Consider the following 24,310-nt stretch of genomic DNA (forward strand, 5'->3'; position numbering starts at 1 on the left):
GGATCTTATTTTCTCAATTTATAAATAGAAAAAACCCCCACAATTAATTTGCACGTGAAAAATAACAAGTTTGAGGCCCCGATTCAACATCACACTGCTCCAGTCTTATGCTGGAGTAAATCAGTTGATTTCAGTGGAGCAAAGTTGGTGGAAGAATGGAGTAAGACAGGGTTGAATCAGGCTCTCAGACTTGTGTGCCTAAAGTTAGGCACTTAAATCCATAGAGGTGCATGAACATACACAACATAATCTGACATTAATAGGAAGTGCTGGTGCTCAGTACCTTTTGAAAATCAGGCCACTTTTTAGTAGATGCCTAAATATGGACACAAGACTCTAACTTTAAACATTCATCATTGCCATTTACTCGTTACAATTATGAAAAGGAACAAGTCAAAAATTATACCTCTGAGAACCCAGATAATTTTTAGCTGTTCTAACTGTAGCAGCCCTCCTTGTTAATGGCATATTCGAAAATTTCGGCCTCATTTAATAATAGAAATAAATACTTGAGCTACTTCCCTCCTGTCATGAATGTCATTTCTCTTCTGGGACTGTTTATAAAACTGCTAACTTTTCAAAATGTCTTAATTTTTCTGTTTGTGAGTTGAGCATATTGTCTGCATTTAAATAATAAATTACTAATAATAATTGTACAGGGGCAGAGATGACTAAGAGTAATGAAATACAACTAAACAAAGGATATAATCAGAGTGAATATGGGGAAAATTTCCAAGCAGAGAGTTCTGCTAGACCACAGAAGCAGTGAAGTGCCATGGCTTAAGTAATATCCGATTCAGCAAACCACCTGAGAAAATGCGATGGGGAGCAATTCTGCATTGGCAATGATATGGCCAAGATGGACCATCTGTCCCTTCCAGCTCTGATTTCTTCCAGAATTAGAAATTATAATAAAAATAATATTAAAACCACATGTAATTTAAAAACTGTATAAAATCCTATGTAAACTAAAAAAAGCTAAAATAGTGAGGGTTGGCTGTGGTTACAGGATTGCTGTTAATAATAAACACTCCAAAAGCCAGCTTACGGGCACAAAGCATTATAATTCAAAACCAATTTGATTCTGGTTTGCTTCACTTGACACCATTTTTATTGTATTTTATGTTATTTTAATCCACATGAAGCGCTCTAACCTCTTTCAGGATAAATTATCTCATAATCTGTTGCACAATGTCCACTTTCTAACCCTAAAATAATTCACAAAGTTAGAAGTGCAATGATCCTTCTGAGTGAGTATATTTGTTGCTATGCTACTACATTACTAAAATAGCAGCAAAAGTCGATATTATATACCTGCTAGATCCTCCTCACAAGAGCTTATATTTCTGCTTCATTTGGATCCTCTTGGGTTATCGGTGAGGTTCTTAGTTCAGACCTTTTTATTTTATTTTGTTGGATGTTGTTCCGGTTCCATTTCTTCCTCACTATAAACCTTGCTCAGAGCAACTGTTCATCCAGCTATCCAATTATAGCCGGATCTGTTTCTCTGTTTCTTTCACTAACCCACCTGCTCTCCTGACTCTTACTTATTAATTAAGTTGATCTGGAACCCAGATGTTGTCTTGTTTGCTGCCACAGCCATCTTTAACGCTACCTCAGGCCTCTGAGGACTTTCATCCAGTGTTTGCCAAAGATGCATCCCATAAATCTGCTCATGTTAAGAAAGTGCTGAGAGGCATAGAAACCTCCAGCTTTGCCTAAATGAAGCAGTGAAAGGAGCTGAGAGCAGCAGCTGAAGATAGGGAGGATTAATATGGAGGCAGAGGGTTGGTTTTCTGTATGGCTAACACAGCCAGCATTGTGGAAAGGAGAGGAATAGGTTCAGAAGAAGTTGTCTGAGGAAGGTACTCAAAAGACAACCCTGTTAAAGGACTGTTCTGTTGAAATGTGATTTGGGTTGTTAAACAGAACATATATTCATACGACAGGCAGGAATATATGATTTCTTACATTTTGCAGATTGGAAGCTTATCAGTTTAAAAGGATTGTTTTTTTAACAGATGTATAAAAGGGTATCATTGGCCAGTGAAATGGCACAGGAGATAACACCATACATTGAATGACATGGTAGATGTGTGTTCACTGGTGGCCCTAAGATTCTCATTTCTCAGGCTGAGTAATTAATGTCTTGCACTCCTTGAGTAATCTGCAATGGAGAGATGAAGAAGGTGCTACTTATGCTCATGTCTCCATCTATTCTGCAATTCCAGAACTGCCCTATATGCACAGAATCCACATCTTGCCACAGAACTGAAATCCAGAATCCATGCGTCAGTGCTTTTCGTTTTACATGAAATACATTTCTAGCCTTTTCTATAGCAAAGAAAACCTTCAAACTATGAACCGAGCATAAAAGGACACATTGAGGCTACAGATCGTTTGAAGCAATAGTTCTGGAAAGAGTGAGTGCCTCCATTCATCTTAATTCCCCTTTAACTCTGAAACCTATTGATGATCATTATAAATGTCAACATTGCTCAACATTTCTCTAATAGAGTCAGTACAAATATCCAGATAAGCTATTTATCCCACACATTCCTGGGTGCTAAAAGCCCCAGCTGTCAAAACCTCCAGCTTCTGCTTGACAACTTCTACAAAGCTATTATGTGTTGTCACTACAAAAATATATGGCACATTGCAAATTAAATGTGAAGGAGCAGAGTGAAATAAATGGAATATATTAGCAAAATAAACAAGATAAGGAATACTGCGCTTATTGCATTATTCATTTTAATATTTAATTCAATGAAATCCTCATCTTAGAATGTAGTTAAAGCTGATAGAGTTTCTAGCTCACTGCACTGGAGTGCTACAGAAACTAGGAGTTTTTGGTGAAGAATTCCAGTCCTGCATGCCACAGAATTCATGGGACCCTGCTGTACTCCTCACTTCATGGCTTTGTGATGTTAACTCAGAAGTAGCTGTGGGAGAGCCAGTGAAAATGTTAATGAGTTAATATGATGGTATAAAAGAACAAATTAAAGGAGGGACAAAGGTTGACCCACATTATAGGGTTGTTGTGTGGGAGTCATCTCTTGGTCTGGTCAACTTTATACCTGTTGCTAGGGAAAGGTGAGAGTCCCTTGGAAAAAATCCATTTTAGAGTCCATGCAGTCAGATGTTTGGAGCCCTTCTACCAACATTAAGTGTTTTATTCATAGGACCATACTTTCTTCTCCACCAAGATCTGTTTGGTGCAGGAGAGAAGAGCTGGGTGGATGGTGCATCAGGAAGCCACTTACAGCTCCCTGATTCTCCAGCCAGAGCTGCTCTGGCCCCCACAGATCTGGAGTAAGTTAGAGTGGCCTTGGGACTGCTCTAATTTATGTGAGCTGCCATTAGGGACTATAGACCACCTGAAAATTAACAGAGCAAAGCTCCACCTCCCCCCCAGAATGCCCTTTCCCGCTTCCCACATACTCATTATGTTTGGGTTAGGGGCATATGTGAAAGGAGTCAATTTGAGACTTTGCCAGGCTGCCAGTTAGATTTTAAAGCTGGAATCTAACAAACTAGGTGTGCCAGTATATAATAGAATCTAATAGAATAACCCCCTTTTATTGAGTTCAGAGAGCATTAGCTCACTAGTTGAACACTGGGTTCTTTTCAGGTCAATTTTTAACTTGAACAGTATTTCTCAAATCGGGACACTTGCTTATTCTTAACCTACCAACAATTTATTAATTCTCCCAGAACCACGTTAATATATAATCAACAGTTCACCACTCAAATGCAGACACAACCAGTAGTGTGTACCACACACACAATATAGTCTTGCAAGCAGTTATCACAGACTGGAGTTCAGGCTCAGCAGTTATTTCAAAGAACAATGCAAATTACCAAGATTTCTTATTACATTTACTTATGATCAGCAGTTCTCAATTCTTTAGTACCTAACACATTTATCACACTTCCAAGGGTGCACTTGTCTTTATGGCACTTTGAAGAGTGTGGTTACTTCTTTTTGAATAGGTTCGTCTAAAAGGGACAAGTTTCCTGGCCCCAGACCCACTCCCTAGCTGCGGCCCCAGCCTTGCACCCCTGGCCGCATCTGCCCCCTCCCGCCCCCGGAGCCTCAGGCCCCACTCCTGGCCCTGGCTCTGGGAGGGCAGAGGGGTGCAGACAGGAGGAAGAGGGGTACATTCCTCAAAAGTTTGGGTACCACTGCCCTACTGTCAATTGGAATTCCCGCTTCTAAGCAATTTCTCTTAATATCCCAAAGTTATACCCTGGTTTATATCTTTTAACGTTTCTCTTTCTTTGTCCCAGACAATTCCTATTACTTCTAGACAGGGCCGCCCGGGTGGGGGAGGGCAAGTGAGGCAATTTGCCCCAGGCCCCGGGCCTTGCAGGGGCCCCGACGAGAGTTTGCTGCGGCACTTCAGCAGCAGGTCCTTCAGTGCCGCCGAACACACCCTGAGTGAAGGACCTGCCGCCAAAGACCCGCCACCACTTCTTCCGCTCTGGGTCTTTGGCGGCAATTCGGCGACGGTGGGGTCCTTCTGCTCCTGTCTTCGGTGAAGTGCCCCGAAGACCCGGAGCAGAAGGACCCGTGCCACCGAAGACCCCCGGCCCCCTGAATCCTCTGGGTGGCCCTGCTTCTAGAGTGCAACAATTATTTACAATGAAAACCAACAAGATCCTTATAATCGTCTAAATTTGCAGGACATACTCCAGACAGTCTTTGCTTATACATAAGCATTTCACCAAATTTCACCAAATTCAGGACTTACAATAGAACAAGAGACATTTTTCCCATATGGAAGGATGTAGATCTGACTCACAAAGCAAACAAATGGGCAGATTCTGATTTGGGCTGAAAGATTATTCACTGTATATTCAATTTACAAGGAAAACAATACAGAGGTTATAGTTTAGGCTGAAAATATGCTGAAGTAGGTAAGCAGTGTGTAACTCTTGCTTGGTAACTTGGAGTTCTTTTTAGCTAGGCTGAAGGAAGAAAGAGGATTATACATAGGCAAATAATGAAAGATTCTTGCCTAGGTAATTAAAATACCCTCATTTAGCCATTTTAGTTTCTATAATTGAGAAGGGGGATGCCCAACCTTGGCTGATCTGTGGGTCCTTAGACAAAGTGTCTCACATGATGTTAATAATTTTCCTGTTGTCTTTGTAGGTGGATCCCATTCTGGGATGAACAGAGGTGGATAGCTTTTCTAATTAGTTGAGGGTCAGAAGGAATCATTCGCTATTAATCATTCAAGGAGTATCTGTTCGATATATCTCTTATAAGGACAGTTAGCATTCTCAGAAGAGCACCTGTTTCCAGACTCTGGATCCTCTTTGCTTCAGCTGCACATTGGGGCCAGAACAGGAAGATGCTCTTACCCATTGTATTGCTTTCTATATTTGGTTGCCTGCTCAAAAATATATTCTTTTAATTGCTCAGTAACATTTTATAAGTGCAGATCAAATAATGCTAAATACAAAGAAATTTGTATGGAATTAAACATTACAGCTCATGAATATCAAGCAGTTTCTAAATGATTGATGTTATTAAACTGAATGCCCAAGGAACCTATAATTACTTGCCATTTATTAGACACTGGCACCAATTAACAGCTAGTCACTTACAGTAAGTTGTCTTAGTTCTCTTTATTGCAAGCTTTATTTTAAGAAAATAAAACCATGTAGACTTGCTTGCATACAGAGAAATCTATGGCCAGATTCTCCCCCTGGGTAGGCAGCTTTTGCTAGCATTGCCCAGGGTACAGGGCTCCCAAAATCTATCTGTAGTAAAGCTGTGGTAATATAAGACACCCAGAATTCCTTTCCTAGCAAGCGTCACCCCTAGAGTGCATGGCATTGGCCTGGGATGGGGGTATGACTAAGTAATGTGCTGCTTCACTACACTCCTCAGTAGTCTTTCTGTAGAGCCCCAACCACAATTTAAGGTGGCCACCCTGTGGATCAGCCCATGGGATAGATGGCTGTGGAAAAAATACACGGATTTTTTTCAAGGGTGATTTCCTTCTGGGTTGCAGTGATCCTGCTGGTTCAGGAAGAGGAAATCTGCAACTATCTCCCTGAGCTAGCAGGGAGTGAATTGAGTTTGATGGAAGGAGGTTAGAAAGCTCTTACCTAGGGGCTAAATTATGGCATATTGAATACAGTTTTATTTTAATGGTATAGGCTGTATCCCCTACTTTTTTACTGCATCACCTAACACAATTAAAACTAAGTCTTGCTCAGCTTACAAATACAAAACTCCTATTTACATCAATTTACATTTTTTGAGTGAAGAAAGCCCTTACAGACTTAAATTTAAAAAGTGAAAAGAAGATTAGCGGTAAGGCAAGATAAGGGAAGAAGATATCGTTCCATTGCAAGTGAGGTGAGAATCAGTTAATCAGGGAGATAAATTAGGTCTCTTCCAGATGTCAGGAGTTCCAGAAAAGCAGGCTCTGTCACCAAGAAGAGTATGATATTGTAGAGGAGAGAAAACGCGCTAGAGCTAGATGAGCAGCAATGGGTTTAGGGCAAGACAAGGACCTGGAACCTCAGCTGCAACTACTATCCACAAAGGAGACAGTTGCTGCTCCCTGATCCTGGGGCTGGTTTTCTACCAACCTGGGCCCTGACCCCATTCAAAGCAGCTTCAAAGCTGCTCTAACCTATGTCCACTAGTTATGGATCCTGGGGGCTCCAGACACATTCCCTTCCCCCAGCTCCAACTTGACAACATCCCCAAAGCATCTACAATGCTGAGGCTACGAGTGGAGGCTGTGGCGGGGAAGGCAGCTGTATTAGCTCTGTGCCAGTTAGGAATTTCCTCATGCTGGAGGAATCCTCAGGTGAGCAGATCTGCTGGCCTGATGTGGGAGAAAATCTAGCCCAACATTCATGAGAGAAGCTGGGGCAAAGAGGGCAGCTTTTAAACAGAAACAGTCAGGTTGTTGGAGGTTAGGCTGTTATGCTTTTTTTAAACCCAGGCAGCAGCTTTCTGCACATACACAATAAAAATAAAAGCTACTACAATTAGAGCAGAAACCATAACAAAGTAGCCCAATTTCTGATGATGTAAAGTGTTGCTGCCTGAATGCAGATAATTTAGCAACCAACATTTTCAGTCTGAATGTTAGACAGTTGCAAGATTATTGATGAAAAATATTTCCTATCTCAAAGTAATAACGCAGTCGTAACAAGAAAAAAAAATAAGAAAAATAACCATCTGCCCCTGGAGACTCACAAAAGGCACTGTACCATTGTTTGGTTTTACCCATGCCTGCAGAGACTTTTCCCCTTGGTATTATAATCAAAAAGGCTTCATTTCAATAAAAATGGCTGTAGCTTCCTTCAAAAGATAGGAATCTCTGAATTACTTCTGGGAAGAACATCCATGACTATGGAGGATTTTTAATTCTTTATCCTTTGACTGTTTTGAACAGCATACTCTGTGTGAGTCCAGTGAAAAAGTGCTCTTGCAGCAATTTGGGACAGTTGTCTATGTACTTTGTCTTTTGCAACATCTTTATAAGGAGTAAACTTGACCTAAGCTATTTGACAAACTTGTTTCTTTTACTGTGTCTTCACACCACCACCCAATATTGGATAATCTTATTATTTTTAATCCTGTCTGGTAGATTATCCTATCTGTAGGATAAATCTTATCACTAAGATTTCCCTCACTAGATCTTCTGGTCAGATAATGTTTGATTCACTTATTTAAATAGATTGCACTTAAATCTTGTATCAAACTGTTTCTTTAAATTAAAGGTGATTGGTCACTGCAGCAGACAAAATGATTCACAAATGTTTTCCCACATTTGAAAAGTCACATCTTGGATTAGTGGCCTTACTTGCTTTGCCCATGTGGTGCATCCCACTAACAGCAGCAGGAGTTGCACACTTGCTGGTACTTCCTTGCACATCACATTAGGCTGAAAGTTTTGCTGAAATAGGTTTATTTTGTGAGCCAAGCCATCAGGCTTATCCGCTTCACCAACTCACTCCTCATTCAGTATCTGCACTCCCACATGTAATTCCAAAATGCAAGTATTTTTAGTTCTGCATGTTAGTATTCACACTGAAATTAGTAGATGAGCCAGGGCCAGATTGTGCCCGCTCCTGTATGGATACATAAGAGAAGATAGAGGAAACCTCTCTTGCCCTTGCACTCCTGCACAGGGACTAGCTACAGTTCTGTAGCTTGTCCTCCCTGAGCACAGAAGCTACCAAAAGGAGCAAGAAAGAGGACAGGGTTAGGGCAGAGCCCTGGACTCATTCCCCCTCCATGCCACCTAGAGGAACTAGGTGGCAAGGAGGAATCAATGTTGCCTGCTGTGAAAGTATTGGAGCCCATCTGTGGCATGTACAGTGCTGTTGCCCTGAGGATTCCTGGCTGAGTCAACAGAATCTCTTTGGAGAGTCCCACTTTGCTCTTTGCAGAGCATCTATTCACCAACCCATATAAAATGTGGCTTACTAACCACAGTATAGAGCAGGGGTGGCCAAACTTACTGACTCTCCAAGCCGCATCTGACAGTCTTCAGAAGTTTGAGAGCTGGGGCACACCTGCCGGGGCTCAGGGTTTCAACCATGCGGGAGGTGCCAGACGGGGCTCAGGCTTCAGCCCTGCACCTTCTGAAGCCCTGAGCCCGGGCAGGTGTGGCCCACAGGGCAGAAGTGCCGAGACCCCCCTCCCCACTGGGCAGAAGTCCCTACCCTAGCACCCTGCTGCAAGGCAGAGGTCCTGAGCTCCCCCGCTTCCATCTGGTATGTGGAGAATGGGAGGGAGGGGCATGGGGGGCTCCGTGAGCCACATTTTAAGAGTAAAAGAGCTGCATGTGACTCGCGAGCCACAGTTTGGCCACCCCTGATATAGGGAGACAAGGTGGGTGGTATCTTTTATTGGACCAATTTCTGTTGGTGAGAGAGACAAGATTTTGAACTTACAGAGAGCTCTTCTTCAGGTTCCAGAAAATTTACTCAGAGTGTCACAGCTAAATACAAGGTGGAACAGATTGTTCAGCATAAGTAGTTAACACATATTTCAAGGGACCATTCAAGGTGAAGTGGCCTCCAGTCATAGGAAGGAAAGGAAGGGGAGATGTTAGTGGGTTATAGTGAAGTGGCCTCCAGTCATAGGAAGGAAAGGAAGGGGAGTTGTTAGTGGGTTATAGTTAAGCCACAAATCCAGTGTCTGCTCAGTCCATGATTTTTAGTGTCTAATAGAATGATGAATTTAAGCTCCCAGGCTCGTCTTTGGAAAATATTGTACAGATTTTCTTTGAGGATGAGGACTGAGAGGTCCGATATAGAGTGATTGCTTTGTGAAAAGTATTCACCCACAACTTGATGTGGTGTTTTTGTCTCTTATCATTTTTTTGTGTGAGTTCATGTGAGAGCGTAGTGATTGTCTGGTTTCACCCACATAGTTGTTGTTGGGGCATTTAGTGCACTGGATGAGGTACACCACACGTTGAGATAGGCATGTGTAGGGCCCGTAGATCTTGAAAGGTGTGTTGTGGAGGGGTGTTGATCACTGTAGCAGTGGAGATATGTCTCCATGTTTTCCATCTGTTGTTCTGACAGGGTTGGATGCCACTGTGAGTTGGTGTGGCCTGGTCTGTGGGGAGCTTGCTTCTGGTGATGAGCTTGGAGAGGTTTGGGAATTGTTTGAAGGCCAGAAGTGGGGGTTCAGGAAAGATTTCTTTCTAGCCAGAGTCCCCATTGAGTATGGGTTGTAGTTGTTTGATGATGGGGTCCAGTGTGGAGTGATATGTAACCAATAGGGGTGTGCAGTCAGAGTGTGTTTTATTTCTATATTGTAGCAGGTTTTCTTGGGGTATTTGGGTGGCCAGTTCCATGACATGATTTAGCACAATATAGTCCTGAATAGGGAGGACTATCAGTCATGTAAATGGCAGAGATATAATGCAAAGGGACACAGAGATTAGTGATGGGAAGGAAAAAAAGTAAGATGCAAATGGGGAAAATGCAGCTAATGCATTTAGGAATGATAATCTGAAATCCAGATGTTCAGTGGGAAGGAGAAACCTGAAACACAGGAATGCTAATAGAGACCTAGTGATAATAGGGGACAACAAATTAGACAGGAGTTTGCAATGTGACATGCCAGCAAGAAAGGCCAGTAAAAGTATGTTAAATAAAAGCCTCTCTCTCTCTACAAAAAGAAAAGGAGTACTTGTGGCACCTTAGAGACTAACAAATTTATTTGAGCATAAGCTTTCGTGAGCTACAGCTCACTTCGTCGGATGCATTCAGTGGAAAATACAGTGGGGAGATTTATATACACAGAGAACATGAAACAATGGGTGTTATCATACACACTGTAAGGAGAGTGATCAGGTAAGGTAAGCTATTACCAGCAGGAGAGCGGGGGTTGGGAGAGGGAACTACCTTTCTTTTCTTTTCACTACAAAAGGTTCCCCCCCGCCTCCCTGCTGGTAATAGCTCACCTTACCTGATCGCTCTCCTTACAATGTGTATGGTAACACCCATTGTTTCATGTTCTCTGTGTATATAAATCTCCCCGCTGTATTTTCCACTGAATGCATCCGACGAAGTGAGCTGTAGCTCACAAAAGCTCATGCTCAAATAAATTTGTTAGTCTCTAAGGTGCCACAAGTCCTCCTTTTCTTTTTGCGGATACAGACTAACACGGCTGCTACTCTGAAATCTCTCTCTACAGGTCTTCTGAAACCACACCTGGAATATTGCCTTCAATGCTAGGCTCCTATTTACCTGAAAGATGCAGATAAATTGAGAGGAGTAAAGAGATGAGTAACTAAAATAACTAAAGGGCTAGAGGAACTGATGTATGAGGAAAGATTAAGAGCCAAACACTGCCTCACCTCTGCAGTGAAAACTATTAGATTTTGGAATAGCATCCCAAAGGAAGCTCTATCCCTGGAGACATTTAAAACCCATCCAGGCAAACCGTTATAAGATATACTGTTCTGAATAATCCTGCATGGGCCCTGGTTGGAGTGTCCCATCACAAGTGAGGAGGCCAGAATGACTCAATATGCCTTGTTCATCTCTAACTTCTATAAATATCCCTGCTGTAATTCTACCATACATACTGTTCCTGAATCTGGGACTCAGACTAGCTTAAATACATTGAAAAAGCCCAGACTTTTCATATATTAATATAGGGGACCATTTAATAACCTGGAAGAAGTGTTAACTTGTCCTGTTAAGATATAAAATGTATTGGAAGCCCCACTGTATGTACAATGCAATTAAGATTCTGTTGCATGAAGTCTGATCTGACAAGTTAAGCTGCAAATTGTGGGAGAATGCTTCTGAAACCAGCGTGTCCAAATATTGGATTTATGTGAGACTACTTTAATAATATAAAGGTACTAAAATCTTTTTTTAAAATTACTAGTGAGTTTTGGGTGCCCAAAAATGAATTTTTGGTGGCTTTTCTTGCCAAAATGAAAAACCAGGTTTTTTTTTTATTTTAGATCAAAAAATATCTGAAATGAAACAAAGACCTGAAATGACACTTTTTTTTTTATCAGGTTTTAGTTAAATTTCAGGATGTTCTTTGAGCCAAAACACTTTTCTTTTGGTGTGTGTTTTTTGGGTGGTGTTCCACCTTTTAAAATAAATTTCTCAACAAAACATTTAGAAACAAAGTCAAAATGTTTAATTTTGAAATGACTCTAATGAACAGTTTTTACTTCTTGACAAAGTATATATTTCTTTCATTCTAGACTATTCATCAAATAATTCATGAATAATCTTGGTGAGCCCCAGAAAGCATTTTTTGGCAAATTAACTATTTGTGAAAAAAAATTCACACAGTTCCATTAGCTACTGTGAAAACCTTAGCTTATGTGTTAAGAATTGGCATTGTGGGGAACAGCTTTTCTAATAAGAGGAAGCTATTTTACCTACCAGGCTTCAGTGAATTTTTTTCAAGATTCTGACAAGCCACCTGTAACCCGTGGGAGACTATGGCTCTTTGCCAGACCTGGAAGCAGCAAACTATTACACTCTCCATATGTCTACATAAGTACTGTCATACATTCATGGATGAAATGCAACAAGAATTTAGCCTGTCATTTACACTGGTCTAAATCAGGAGTAACTCTATTGAAGTCAATAGAGTTATACTGTAGGAGTGAGAGGATAATCAGGAAGAGAATACCTTAATCTATGTGGCTGTATTTTTTTTAATCAGGTTTTACTTTTGTAAATGAAATTTTTTTTGAATGTTTTTATTTATGCATCTCATGACCAGAGCCAGATTTCCAATTAGGCACAGTAGGCACATGCCTAAGGGTGCTGGTATTCTAGGGGTGCCTAAAAGTAAAAAGTTTCATTTTTTTATGGGAAACACGAAGGTCAGCTGTAGGTGGGGGGACGGGGGTTAGGGTAGGGGCACTAAAGATGCTGTTCCTAAGGGCGCGTAAAGTGTAAATCCGGCCCTGCTTATGACCCATTCCCCTGCACATTTCTTCCAATGTATTCATAAAATCAGTGACCACAGAATTTGAATGGAAAACATATTTTCATTATGAATACTTGCTTTGTAATGCAAAGCATTAAAATTATAGGCTATTTAACCATGCAAAAATGTATTCACACTATTTTCATCATTCTAAATATCCATCTCTATAGATATTGGAATTAATTCTTAAATATTCTGGTAGTTAATGTCTGCATCACATGCAAACTAAGGTTTGGATTGGACTCACAAGATAAGCAGCTCTGAATCTCCTAGAGAAATCACTAGGGAAAATATATTGTCAGCAACAGTAATTACAGCAGGTAATTGTGCCATTTACCCTGTTACAGACCACTGAATGTGACGAGCATGGGACATACCAGCTGTCACACACTGTTAGCTTTGACGTTCAGGAGTCTGGAAAACTGTACAATGTCTTAGTGATGGTGCATTTAAAAACATAATGAAGATGAAGGTTTTAAAGTGGTAGATTGTGCATAACTGGACAGTTTTCGAGTTAGGAGGATTGATTTCTTGGATTTTTACACTCCAGTATTTCCAAACTTATTAAAAGCACAGGAAAAAATCTGAAGCACCAATATTCTTGATGGGCTTCATCAAGAATATTGGTGCTTCAGATTTTTTCCTGTGCTTTTAATAAGTTTGGAAATACTGGAGTGTAAAAATGTTTGGTAAGAAGAATTTATTACTTAGCCCCTGGTTGTAGAGAAGGGAAGCATGGTGGTTTGATTTAGCAGTGATGTCTGAATTCTATGTAATTTCTACCTCCATAGCTTTTTTTGATGTTTGGGATAAGACGTGTACATAATTATCTGAAATGGCTAGTCTTAACAGGGTTACCATTCTGGTATGGTTTCAGAGATATGATATAATGTAAACACTAATTTACACCACAATCCTAAACTCAGTGGGCTCAGTGTCAGTGCAGTTTCTTCTGGGGCAGAGCAGCTTGCAGGATCAGGACCTAAGTCTTACCTTTGGAATTTAAACAGCAAGAGTAGGCAAAAGCAAAGAAGGAGCTCTGATTACAGAGCCAAACACATCCTGGGATGTGAGTAGAGCTAAAGTAAATACTTCACAGGGAAAATGGTTTTGGTTTGTTTTTAGCTTGTTTCTTAACTGTAAGGATTGATCGTGAACACTTTGAGTATTTGAGACCAAACAATACTTTGTAACTTAAGTTTTGGTCCTGTTTAATGGAGCTTTTCATAGTATTAGGTAACGATATTTTTGTTTAACTGACTTTTATTGTACGTTTTCTCTGTATTTTTATAATTCTCCAATAAAATCTGCTTTTGTGTGTATGTGTTACCAAATATAGAAATGTGTGTGTGTGTGTGTGTGCGCGCACGTGCATCTCTGTGTGTGTAAAAATAACCCACATGGTCCTGGATTTTGTTGTTTAGGGACAATCACTAGTGAGTTCCTTAAGGAAACTGCATCTAACGGTGGTCTCAGGGGATGTAGAGCCAGGAGTAATAACATGAATGCAAAGTCAAGGGTGATTATGAGACTGTGATCTCTTTCTCTAAGCAGTGCATCAACAGGCTGTGGAGTCCTGGTTTAAAGACTGTATGATGATAACTGTTCTTTTTCTTTGAGTAGGTGTCTTTCTGGATCCCACTGCAGGTATTCATGTGTGCAAGATCAGATTTTTGAAATCGTGTCTGGGGCTGTGTGTATGCCCTGAGCCTCCTCACATATGAGAGAATTGGGAGGGGGATGACACCCCTCAGTTTCCTCAGCAAAACAATTTGGCGAGTGTCTGACTCACTAGTTCTTAGCTTTGGCTAAACCTTCTCAAAAGTCTTCTACAAACTTTTAGAACTCTTCTAATCCTTTGACATATGACTGCCGTGATCTATATTCACCCATCTGAAATGAGTATTGACTGTCAGACCCCCGCCATATACCTGCTGACCCTGCACAGAACCCACTCCTGTATAGAGCTACTTAATAAAGCAGACTCAAAACCTGCAGGTTTCAAACCCTGACCATGTTGTGATGGACTGATTTGTCTATTCTGTTCAGAAGAATCAGATATACTGAGCTGATATTAGTTGTACCTATCAACTTCTGCAAGAACACACAAATCATAAGACATGATGTTGAAGTGCCATCTTCTGAAACAGTCCATGAAGGACTCATCAGATGCTGAGGAAATGAGCTCCAGAATCGGGCTAGCAGACAAGCCAGCCTCATTTAATGCCCGGTCTGCCAGAAACTACCAACACCCACAGCTCTGAAGCAGATCCCAAAATCAGCACCAAAGCTGGCACCAACACCTCTGAACCCAGGCAAAGAGTCCTGGTGGAACTCAATGTCCTCCCATAAGGCCAGACCACTTAAAGCCTCCAGAGATATAGCCACCAGCTCTCTTGCAGCATTGATGGCTGCTGATAAGGTGTAGCCTAAGATGCAAAGGCAGCCTCCTGCAGCACTAACCCTGGCTCTGGCAGCACATCTCTTGGCATCAGTGCCTACTATTGAATTTTTTAGGGTGATAGCTAGTCCAGGACTAGAAGATGATTCACAGGTGTACTTGAGTAATGTGACCATTCCTTCCAGTGAGCTGCAATAATCTTGAGCTACTTGTTTGGGTGTCATTTAAATGGAGAAGGTGAGCACAAACTTTGCGTACGTAGGGATTTGGGAGGGTTGACATTAGGTGGAGGCATCTCGGTCATTACCCCAACCAACTGTTGTGGGGTGAGATAAGGAACACTTTAGAGCTCTCCTGTTCTCCAGGAAGTCATAAAACTGGCTCATGAATGGGGAGACACCACAGAATGCTTACACACCAGGTCTTCTGGCAACCACCAGGTTACATTGGGGGCTCAAGAGAAAACAAAGAGCATGCCCTAAGCCCATCTCATGTGACTGAGCAAGGATGGTGTGATGGGTTCCCCCTGGGGTGCCACCTGCAACTGGTGTACCACTGAGCCCCCCTAACCCGCCAGCCTGGGCTCCCTCTCACACTGTGGTGCTATGATAAGTTGCCAAGCTCTCCAAGCTTGCTCTTTCACCAGCATACACACAGGTAGGGACACACCCAGCTGCAGAATTTACAAGCTGCTGTGATCAGCTTTGCATGGGGAGGCTACAGCTAAGGAACTGCCCAGCTGCTCAAGAGCACACCCCGCTCTGGAGTGTAAACCCAAAATTATACCATCTTGCGCTGCACAGAGATGTGTACAGCGTAAGCTCATTAAATTCACCCCTCCCTCAATGTAGAGAGAGAATATACAACAGCTTTTTGCCCCAAGTTATAACTCCCACACACTGGTGTGTAATATAGCAAAAGCAAATTTATTAACTACAAAAGATAGATTTTAAGTTATTATAAGGGATAGCAAACAAATCAAGGCTGGTTACCTCGCAAATAAACAAAAACGCAGTCTAAGCTTAATATATTATAGCGATTACATTTGAGTAGCAAATTCTCACCCTAAATCATAATTTAAGCTGGTTGCAGAGATTCTTAAGAAGCCAGCTGTTCTTGCTTGAGCTTATAAACCCCAGGTATTCCTTTCACAGGCTAGAAACCCTCTAGCCGGGGTCCAGCACTTCCCCCCAGTTCAGTCCCTGTTACTTAGGTATTTCCAAGAGTCTCCTTTGCGTGGGGAGTCAGTGAAGAACCCACGATAATGTCACTCCCCTGCCTTAAATAGCTTTTGCATATGACGGGAGCCCTTTGGTTTCCACACCTTTCAGTTGAAAAACACTGAAATTCCAAGATGGAGTCCAATACCAGGTAATCTGGTCACATGCCCCTGTAGTGTCATAGCAGCCTTGACTCGGATGCTATTTGTAGCGTCCTCAGGAAAGCTCCCTGGTTGGAGATTAGCTTCTTCTAAGACCTGTTGTTCTCCCAAATGGTCCATTGACTTGAATGGGCCATTCCCAGCCAGCCATCTAGACTGACAGTCTTTTGCCTAGTGGGCATTCCCCAGGTGTAAACACATTTGAAATAGATACATAGACAATATTCCTAACTTCAGATACCAAAATGATACATGCATACAACTGGATAATCATATTCAGTAAATCATAACCTTTTCAATTATATCTTACAGAACCTGTCTTGCATAAAATATATCATTATGCCATACTCATATCATAATAATATTACTATAAAGAATATGGGGTGTAGTGTAACAGATGGTATGTGAGGGATCCTAACCTGAGTAAGAAGGTGAACCTACACACTAGCTGTCCAGTGTTTCGGAGGAGGCTGGAAAATATCCTGCTCTCACTGTGCCATAAAATCCATAATTAGAGTCACTAAGGCATGATCCAAAGAGACTCCTAGATGATGATTATCTATTTCTCCAATTTGTGAGACACAAAACAGTGAGAAGGTGAACAAATCCTTCTGCTGCAGCAGGCCTTGTGGTCTGTGAAGCCACCCCTGTCTTTTCTCTGAGTGTGAGAGTTCATAGTGAAACAAGACATTTTACCAGAAAATCTGTGGAGAGTTTCTTAGACTACATTCTCAAAGAGCACAGTTCAGGAGGATTTGGATTTAGATTTCATATGGAAAGGCTGTATTTGAAGATAATACTGAAACGTTTCTCTTAGGTTTAGCTGGCTTAAGAGGTTTTCTTATCTTTTCGTGGAGGTAGAAAGCAAAGCAGGCTTTCCTAGTGAGAAAGGATCATGTGGGGTTAGAGACGGGAGATATTTTAGCAGGGGGTTTCACTACTAGACCAAAAGCTTTAGGATTTCTCTTCACTTCAGACAAAGAATGTCAGTGGGCAGATAAAGATTTTATCATGTTGATAGCTAAAGATATTATTAATGTTACTGATGTGCACGCATGGCAGGCAGCAGGGCTGGAAGTTCCCCTCAGTGAGGTTAAAAATGGCACTTGGGTAGTGTCAGTATAGAGCAATTATGTAAAATTTATGAGGACAGGAATGAGTGGCCCACTGCATTTCTGTATTTATAAATTCCCCTTCCATGCTGGTGCTCCATATGGTTCTCCCCCACCCCCAATACTGGCCCTGAACTGTATTGATGCCTCTCAGCCAAGGTGTTGTCAATTTTCAGGGCTATGCAGCAGATCAGTTTCTGTTGTTAGAGAAACCAAGGTTACAGAATTCATAATTCATTTACGATATGTACATGAGTTTTGTTAACCTCAACTGAGATAGGACAAGCTGTACATGGGCAACTCATGAAACCCCCTCTCAGTTAATATTGCCAGCCACCAAGAATAGCTGCCTTGTCATTGCCCCTCCCAGTCTCCAATCACCCTCCCACTGCCCTTTGTTGACCTGTTATTGCTCAGCCGATTGATTGCTCTTTAATCTACGGCTTTCATTTGGTGATATGTTCTCCCCTTCTGTTCTTCTCATTAGTACTGAGTTTTGTGAACTCCTGAATCTTTCCGATAATGGATGTGAAAATGGCTGCTGCATTTTTACAGTGTCCAGTGATAGGGTTTTTCTCCAGAAGTTTTGCTAGTGGCTCCTATACTAGGTGTTTTGTTGGTGTTATATTGACTCCAAATGTAGAATAAGTAAGTAAACCAATAAATAAAAACAAAGAGACACAGACATCTGGATGAGCAGAATGGCACCTGTTCTCCCTGAAGAACAATGATGGACTGAGTAATTACAGACAAATGGCATTTCAGAGATCAGAATGGTCTCTAAATGGCTACAAAGAAAAAAACCATTTCAGGCACACACCATGCCAGAATCACTTATTACTATTACTATTATTTATGCTGCAAAGACATTATGGTGGCCCTCGTCATGATGCCATAGTTGAGAGTGATTTCATGTTGCACTTAAAGCAGGGGGGTCAACTGCTTATGCATAAAAAATACAGTACTGTATATCATCCTCAAACTTACTGCCCTCTTTGAGTATAGAATGCATTTTCTGCGCATTTATTAGTAAATCTGTTAATTAATTTGAGTTAAAATTAATTAAAACTGAGTCCTTTAAGAAATGTAACGTCTGTCTTTTCCCAAATGATCCTAATTCCGGAAAGTTTGAAGAGACTGTGTTATTCCATTTAATTAAAATTTAATTTAAATCTTATGTATGAGCTATACGAGAAGGAATTAGCTTGTAATGAAGCTAAATTATTAGTGATTATTTTGATTACACAGGCTACAGACCAGCTTGGGTCAAACAGTTCAGGCGACACTCAAACAGTATCATTATTAGAGCTGGGTGACGTTTGTCAGCTGAAACTTGTTGGCAAAAAATGCAGATTCAGTGACACCAAAATGTTGCATACATTCATATCAGTTTTACTGAATTGTTCGTGTTAAAAAATTCCAAAGAAATCCAAAGAATGTTTCAGTTTTTCATTTCAAAGTGACTGTTTCAAAATTTCCTTCAGTTTTATTTTAAAAATGTAAAAACATTAAATACTTGAAATCACCAAACATTTTGTTTTGGGTCAAACAACATTTAAATCAATCCAAAATGGCATTTTTTTCAACTTTTCAGTTCACAGAAAATTTCATTTTTGGTTCAAAATAAAAAAAAATGGGGGCAGGGGAGGAGAAAGGAATTGCCAGTAAACTGAAAAATCTATTATTCACACAGGTCTGTCATTATGACATCAAAGGTAACTCAACCAATCACATAAGCATCCGATGAAGTGAGCTGTAGCTCACGAAAGCTCATGCTCAAATAAATTGGTTAGTCTCTAAGGTGCCACAAGTCCTCCTTTTCTTCTTTCAACCAATCCTGAACATTCTATTGATTGTGTGTCAGTGGTATGAGGGAGATTGGATGTGTGTGGTAGATTACTTGGCCCAGCTATCACTGCCCTTTAAAGATTCCTCATTCTAGTTTGGGTATCAGGGCGTGAAAGGCTTTTCATGGCCCTGTTGTCTGAGCACCACTGTGAGGCACATGTGGAACTCTTAAAGCACAGACATTTAGGATTTTGTGACTTCATAAGAGGGAAAATATGAAAAAAACCGAAAAAAACCCTAATGTCTTTTAAAACCATTTTCATAATCTGGGCCCAGAAGCACAAAATGCCTTAATAGTTACTCTGGGCATCACTACAGGGCAGAATTAAGGCTATGTGTGTGCCTCGTTTATGCATTTCCATTCCCTAACACATTTGGATTTCTTTTAAGTATGACTTTAAATCCGAATTTACTGGATTGGTAATACTGTACTTGGTTTGGGGATAATTATAATATCCCAGTAATGTGTTTTACCCTTAAGTTACTGCTGTACTCTCAATCTTAACTCCTTTTTAATATAGTTACTCTCACACTTCCACCATCTTGAATAATGGGTCAATGTCCTAAAGAATCTAAATACAGAAAGGAGAAGTAGGGAGATGGAAAAGGGTCACATCACATAAGCAGTGTGATGAGTGGCAAATGCCATATTAGTCTCATATTTCTTTTTAATTGTTTTAAATATTTATTAGTGGAGTATGGAGTAAGGGGAACGATGAAGAAGTTGAGTCAACAGGAGCATGGGAGTAGGAAAAGAAGGGAAGGGTGAAACGTCTCTTGTGTATATAGAACACTGGATTTTACTACCTTCATTTTTCAGAACTCTCCATGCCACTTGAGACAATTGGTGTAAATTGTCCTAGCTTCACTGAAGTCACTGCTGCTAGGACAATTTACACCAGCTGGGGATCTATCCCTATGAGGAAGTGCTTTTGCCCTTGCAACTCCTGCTATTTACCTCCTCAATCAGGAGTCACTATCAGCTTTATTTATGTTCAGGACTTTGTAGTCTGTCTTTTGGAGCAAAGTAATAACATTTTGTCAAAGAGAAGCCATTCTGAAATACAGTGCTGAGTACTGTTAAAGATGTAAAATGAAATAAAGTGTATCAGTAAAGGTGGCCCAGCTGTGCAGTTAACTTATGTAAACATAGGGAAACAACTTGCATAGTCACACTTTTATATTTCTTTAACTAAGGCATCTGTTTTCTGAAGGATTTAAATGGAACATACATATGCACTTACTGGCACTGTGAAGTAATAGCAAAAGCTTGCTGAATTCTGGAGCTAAAATGGTTCTTGTCTCTGTAGAGTCCATTACTCTAGGAACAGCTTAATCAACATGAATACCATATTTAAGGCTTCTGTTGATTCCCAAAGCAGAGATATTACGAATGTTAATGCACTTGAGCACAGAGTTCTGGCCAGTGTTAAATGGATTTTAGATGTATTAGATAATATAGCTTTAGAAGTAATCACTGAAACCAGTGCATTTGCTCTTTATGGAAAGTGCATTTATGCAAATTCAGATTTGTAAATCATTAAAATCTCTTTGCAAAAGTAATTTTATTTCCTTGACTCTTTATTACTGTTGTAAATGGCATGACCATGCCATCATCATAATGATGTGTAGTGAAGTGAGTATTAGTTTTTTGCTAAATCTGCCACATTATTTCTAAAGGTGCTGTTGGGGAGAGCTCCAAGAGGTTGTGGCGGCATCCACAGCTGCTGAGTCATGGAGCTGTTGTGGTTTCCAGGCCAAGAAGACTTGGCCCTAAACTCCAACTACTTAAATATTTAAGTATTCCCACTGAAATCAATAGGGTAATTCATGCATTTAAGAAACTAATTGGGGCCTCAGAGTACCTGGTATGATGTATGTCCTACAAAGAAATAGAAAACTACTGTACTTTTGAATGTTGTTTAGCCCAGAGATTACATTATAATGGTACTGTATAGTATGTGGACTCTTAAAAGTGGTATTTTCCTTTAAATCCATGGTTATAGATGAAATAAATACTATAAGTAATAAAGTTTGGATAAAAAAAGATTATTTTTTTGCCTTGTCTTTTTCTGACTCATTCAAAGTGAGAAAGTTCATGTCAAAATGGCCATTATTCCTCCCAGATCTGTGGCTAAATTACCCAAAATTGTGCTAGATTTTTCTCTTTTCAACTAATATAATACACTATTCTTATAAATGATTTTCAGAATGAGGCTTAAGGGTATGTCTACACTTGCCAGTAGATCGGTACTGCTGCAATCGATGCAGTGAGTATCGATTTAGCAGGAGTGGTGAAGACCTGCTAAATCCCTGGGAGAGCACTCTCCCATTGATTTGTGTACGCCACCTCCCCGAGGCACATAAGGGAAGTCGATGGGAGACGCTATTCTGTTGACACAGCGCAGTATAGCCACCGTTGTAAGTGGATCTAACAACATCTACTTCAGTTACGTTATTCATGTTATTCACGTAACTGAAGTTGCATAAGTTAGATCGATTTACCACGGTAGTGTAGACCAGCCGAGATATTGTTAGTTTAGAAGAAAATGTGTAAGAGCAACAGGAAGATTTTAGATTCAGTTACAGAAAGAGACATTTTGAAAAGTGTGGGGGAAAATGGGTTTTCATGTTTTATATTCCATCTAGATTTCTGACTTTCTATGATCTACATTTAGTGCAAGTATATTATTTTTAAAACTGTTTAAATTTAAGGCTCGTTGACATGTCTATATGCTCCATGCTAGAGAGTGGAAGTTCTGATTGGTGCATGGTGCATTAAATAAATTATTTGGGGGGAGAGTGGTAAAAATCTCATAAAAAGGAGGGTTTGTATGCATTTTTTAAAAATTGAATCTGTCTATAATAAAACTAATGTCAAAGCTGTCTACCTATATTTATATATAGATCATAATGTAGCCTGACATATAAGATAAGGACTATCAGATAATATTCATTTTAAAAACTGAATACATGCATATTTATGAAGGACTGTAATGGCATTTTGTTGCTTAAAAGCTAATGAATTCTCATGTCCGTTATTTTGGTTTCTTTTTCTAAAAATGTTCAATTTAAATAAAGAAAGACATTAGAGGGATTTAGGTGAGGGATCTCACACACATAACAAATCATATGTTGCAAACAGCTGATGTGAACATACATCATGAAGCAAAATAAACTTTAAAAAAATACTTTGCAGCTCATCTTTAATACAGTTTCTTCCATTTGGTAAGTATAACAAATTCTACACAAATTAGAACTGTAAATACAGAACAAACATGTTATTTCTTATGGAAGATGTATACCAGGAGTTAATATTTAGGCCATTTATTTCAAGCACCTTTAGAAATAATGTGGCAGATTTAACAAAAAACTAATACTCACTTCACTACACATCATTATGATGATGGCATGGTCATGCCATTTACAACAGTAATAAAGAGTCAAGGAAATAAAATTACTTTTGCAAAGAGATTTTAATGATTTACAAATCTGAATGTGCATAAATGCACTTTCCATAAAGAGCAAATGCACTGGTTTCAGTGATTACTTCTAAAGCTATATTATCTAATACATCTAAAATCCATTTAACACTGGCCAGAACTCTGTGCTCAAGTGCATTAACATTCGTAATATCCTTTCTAGATCTGCAACAGTCTAGACCCTTTCTAGATCTGCAACCTGTGACTTGCCCTTTTTCTCCAGTATACGTTTGTCTGTATTCTAAGGTAGTGGTGGGTGTTCGAATGATATCAAAGGTGTTTGGCCTACCCCACCATTTCCAAGGAACAGTGCAGATAGGCACACTTCCTGGCTGAATGTGATAGATAACTTGTAAAATTCAGTACATAGCAATGAAAACCCCAGTAATTGTGAAGTATTGCTGTACATCTCCTACAACCCAAGAGACCATCATAATGGCATGGAAAGATATTTTTGTGCATCAAGTAAATAATACGTTTCCTACAGGTCTATAGTTGTTACTCTGTTTTGTTGTATGAATGAAAAAAGTAAGGAACTTAAATTATATTTAAATAACATTAAGATAATGACAAAAAGCCAGGATATCAGTACAGCACAACTGATACTTGTGTGCCTAATTTGCATAGTTGTGACATTTTTTCTTTTTTATAATGGACTGATCCCACATAAATATTACGGCACCCAGCATGAGATTAGCTTGTGGAATTCACTGTTGCAGGAGGTCAGTCGAATACTGTAACTGGATTTTTAAAAGAGCCAGATCATTTTATGAATAACCTTTTTAATTATCCATGCTGTGATCAGGGCCATTAAATCTCATGCCTCAAGACTCGTGCCTGCAGTCCTTACTCATTACACTCAATGGGAGGCTCAACTCAGTGAAGATTGCAGGACTGGGGTCTCAGCTTGTATTCTACCTAGGGTTATTATTTGTACTCTGCTAGTACCGAGAGGCCCTGCTCAGGAGTAGGGTCCGTCATGGTAGATGCTTACAAACAGAAGATGAGTTCTCTCCCACTCTTCTGCCCATACAGTATTGTACAATTGGCTAGTTGAATCATAGATGCTTTAACTGTCATTTGAAGCAAAAAATTTGTCATTACAGGAGGCAGAATTACAGACTTGATGGGTCAGAGGTCTGAGCCAGTAAAACAAATTCTTTATACCCATAATTTTATATCTAGTAAAGAAATTGCTAGTTATAATAACTAGCACTTCAGTGCTTTGCAAACACTGATGGGATTAATTCTCATAACAGCCCTGTGAAGTAAATAACTATTAGCCCTGTCTGACAAATTGGGAACCTAGGCTTTGTGATGTTACCAAGGCTGCAGAAGAAAGTGTCTTGAGTCCAAATTAAAATTTCAGGAGTTCGTGGGTCCCAGTTCCATGCTGAGGCCATTAGAACATGCCTGAAGCAGAAGTTGGTTTTATATTGGAGAGCCAGAGCCAGGCATATGGTATATAAATAAAAATGTATTAAACAGTGACCAAATTTGCTAGAAGCAACGTGGAAACATAAGCAGCAGCCTAGCTTGTGTGTGCTGATCGGCCAAAACCAAGAACAGCATAAGGTAAAAGTCCCATTTCCCTGAAAGAGGAGAGACACCTTTGTT

General features: G+C 40.1%; 1 protein-coding gene across 1 annotated transcript in view; it reads left to right on the forward strand.

Moving 5' to 3' along the window:
• Positions 1-24,310, forward strand: part of NELL2 (neural EGFL like 2) — a 225,293-nt gene that overhangs the window by 147,506 nt on the left and 53,477 nt on the right. The gene's annotated exons all lie outside the window — the stretch shown is intronic.

This window comes from Natator depressus, chromosome 1, assembly GCF_965152275.1.
Source record: "Natator depressus isolate rNatDep1 chromosome 1, rNatDep2.hap1, whole genome shotgun sequence".
NCBI lineage: Eukaryota > Metazoa > Chordata > Testudines > Cheloniidae > Natator > Natator depressus.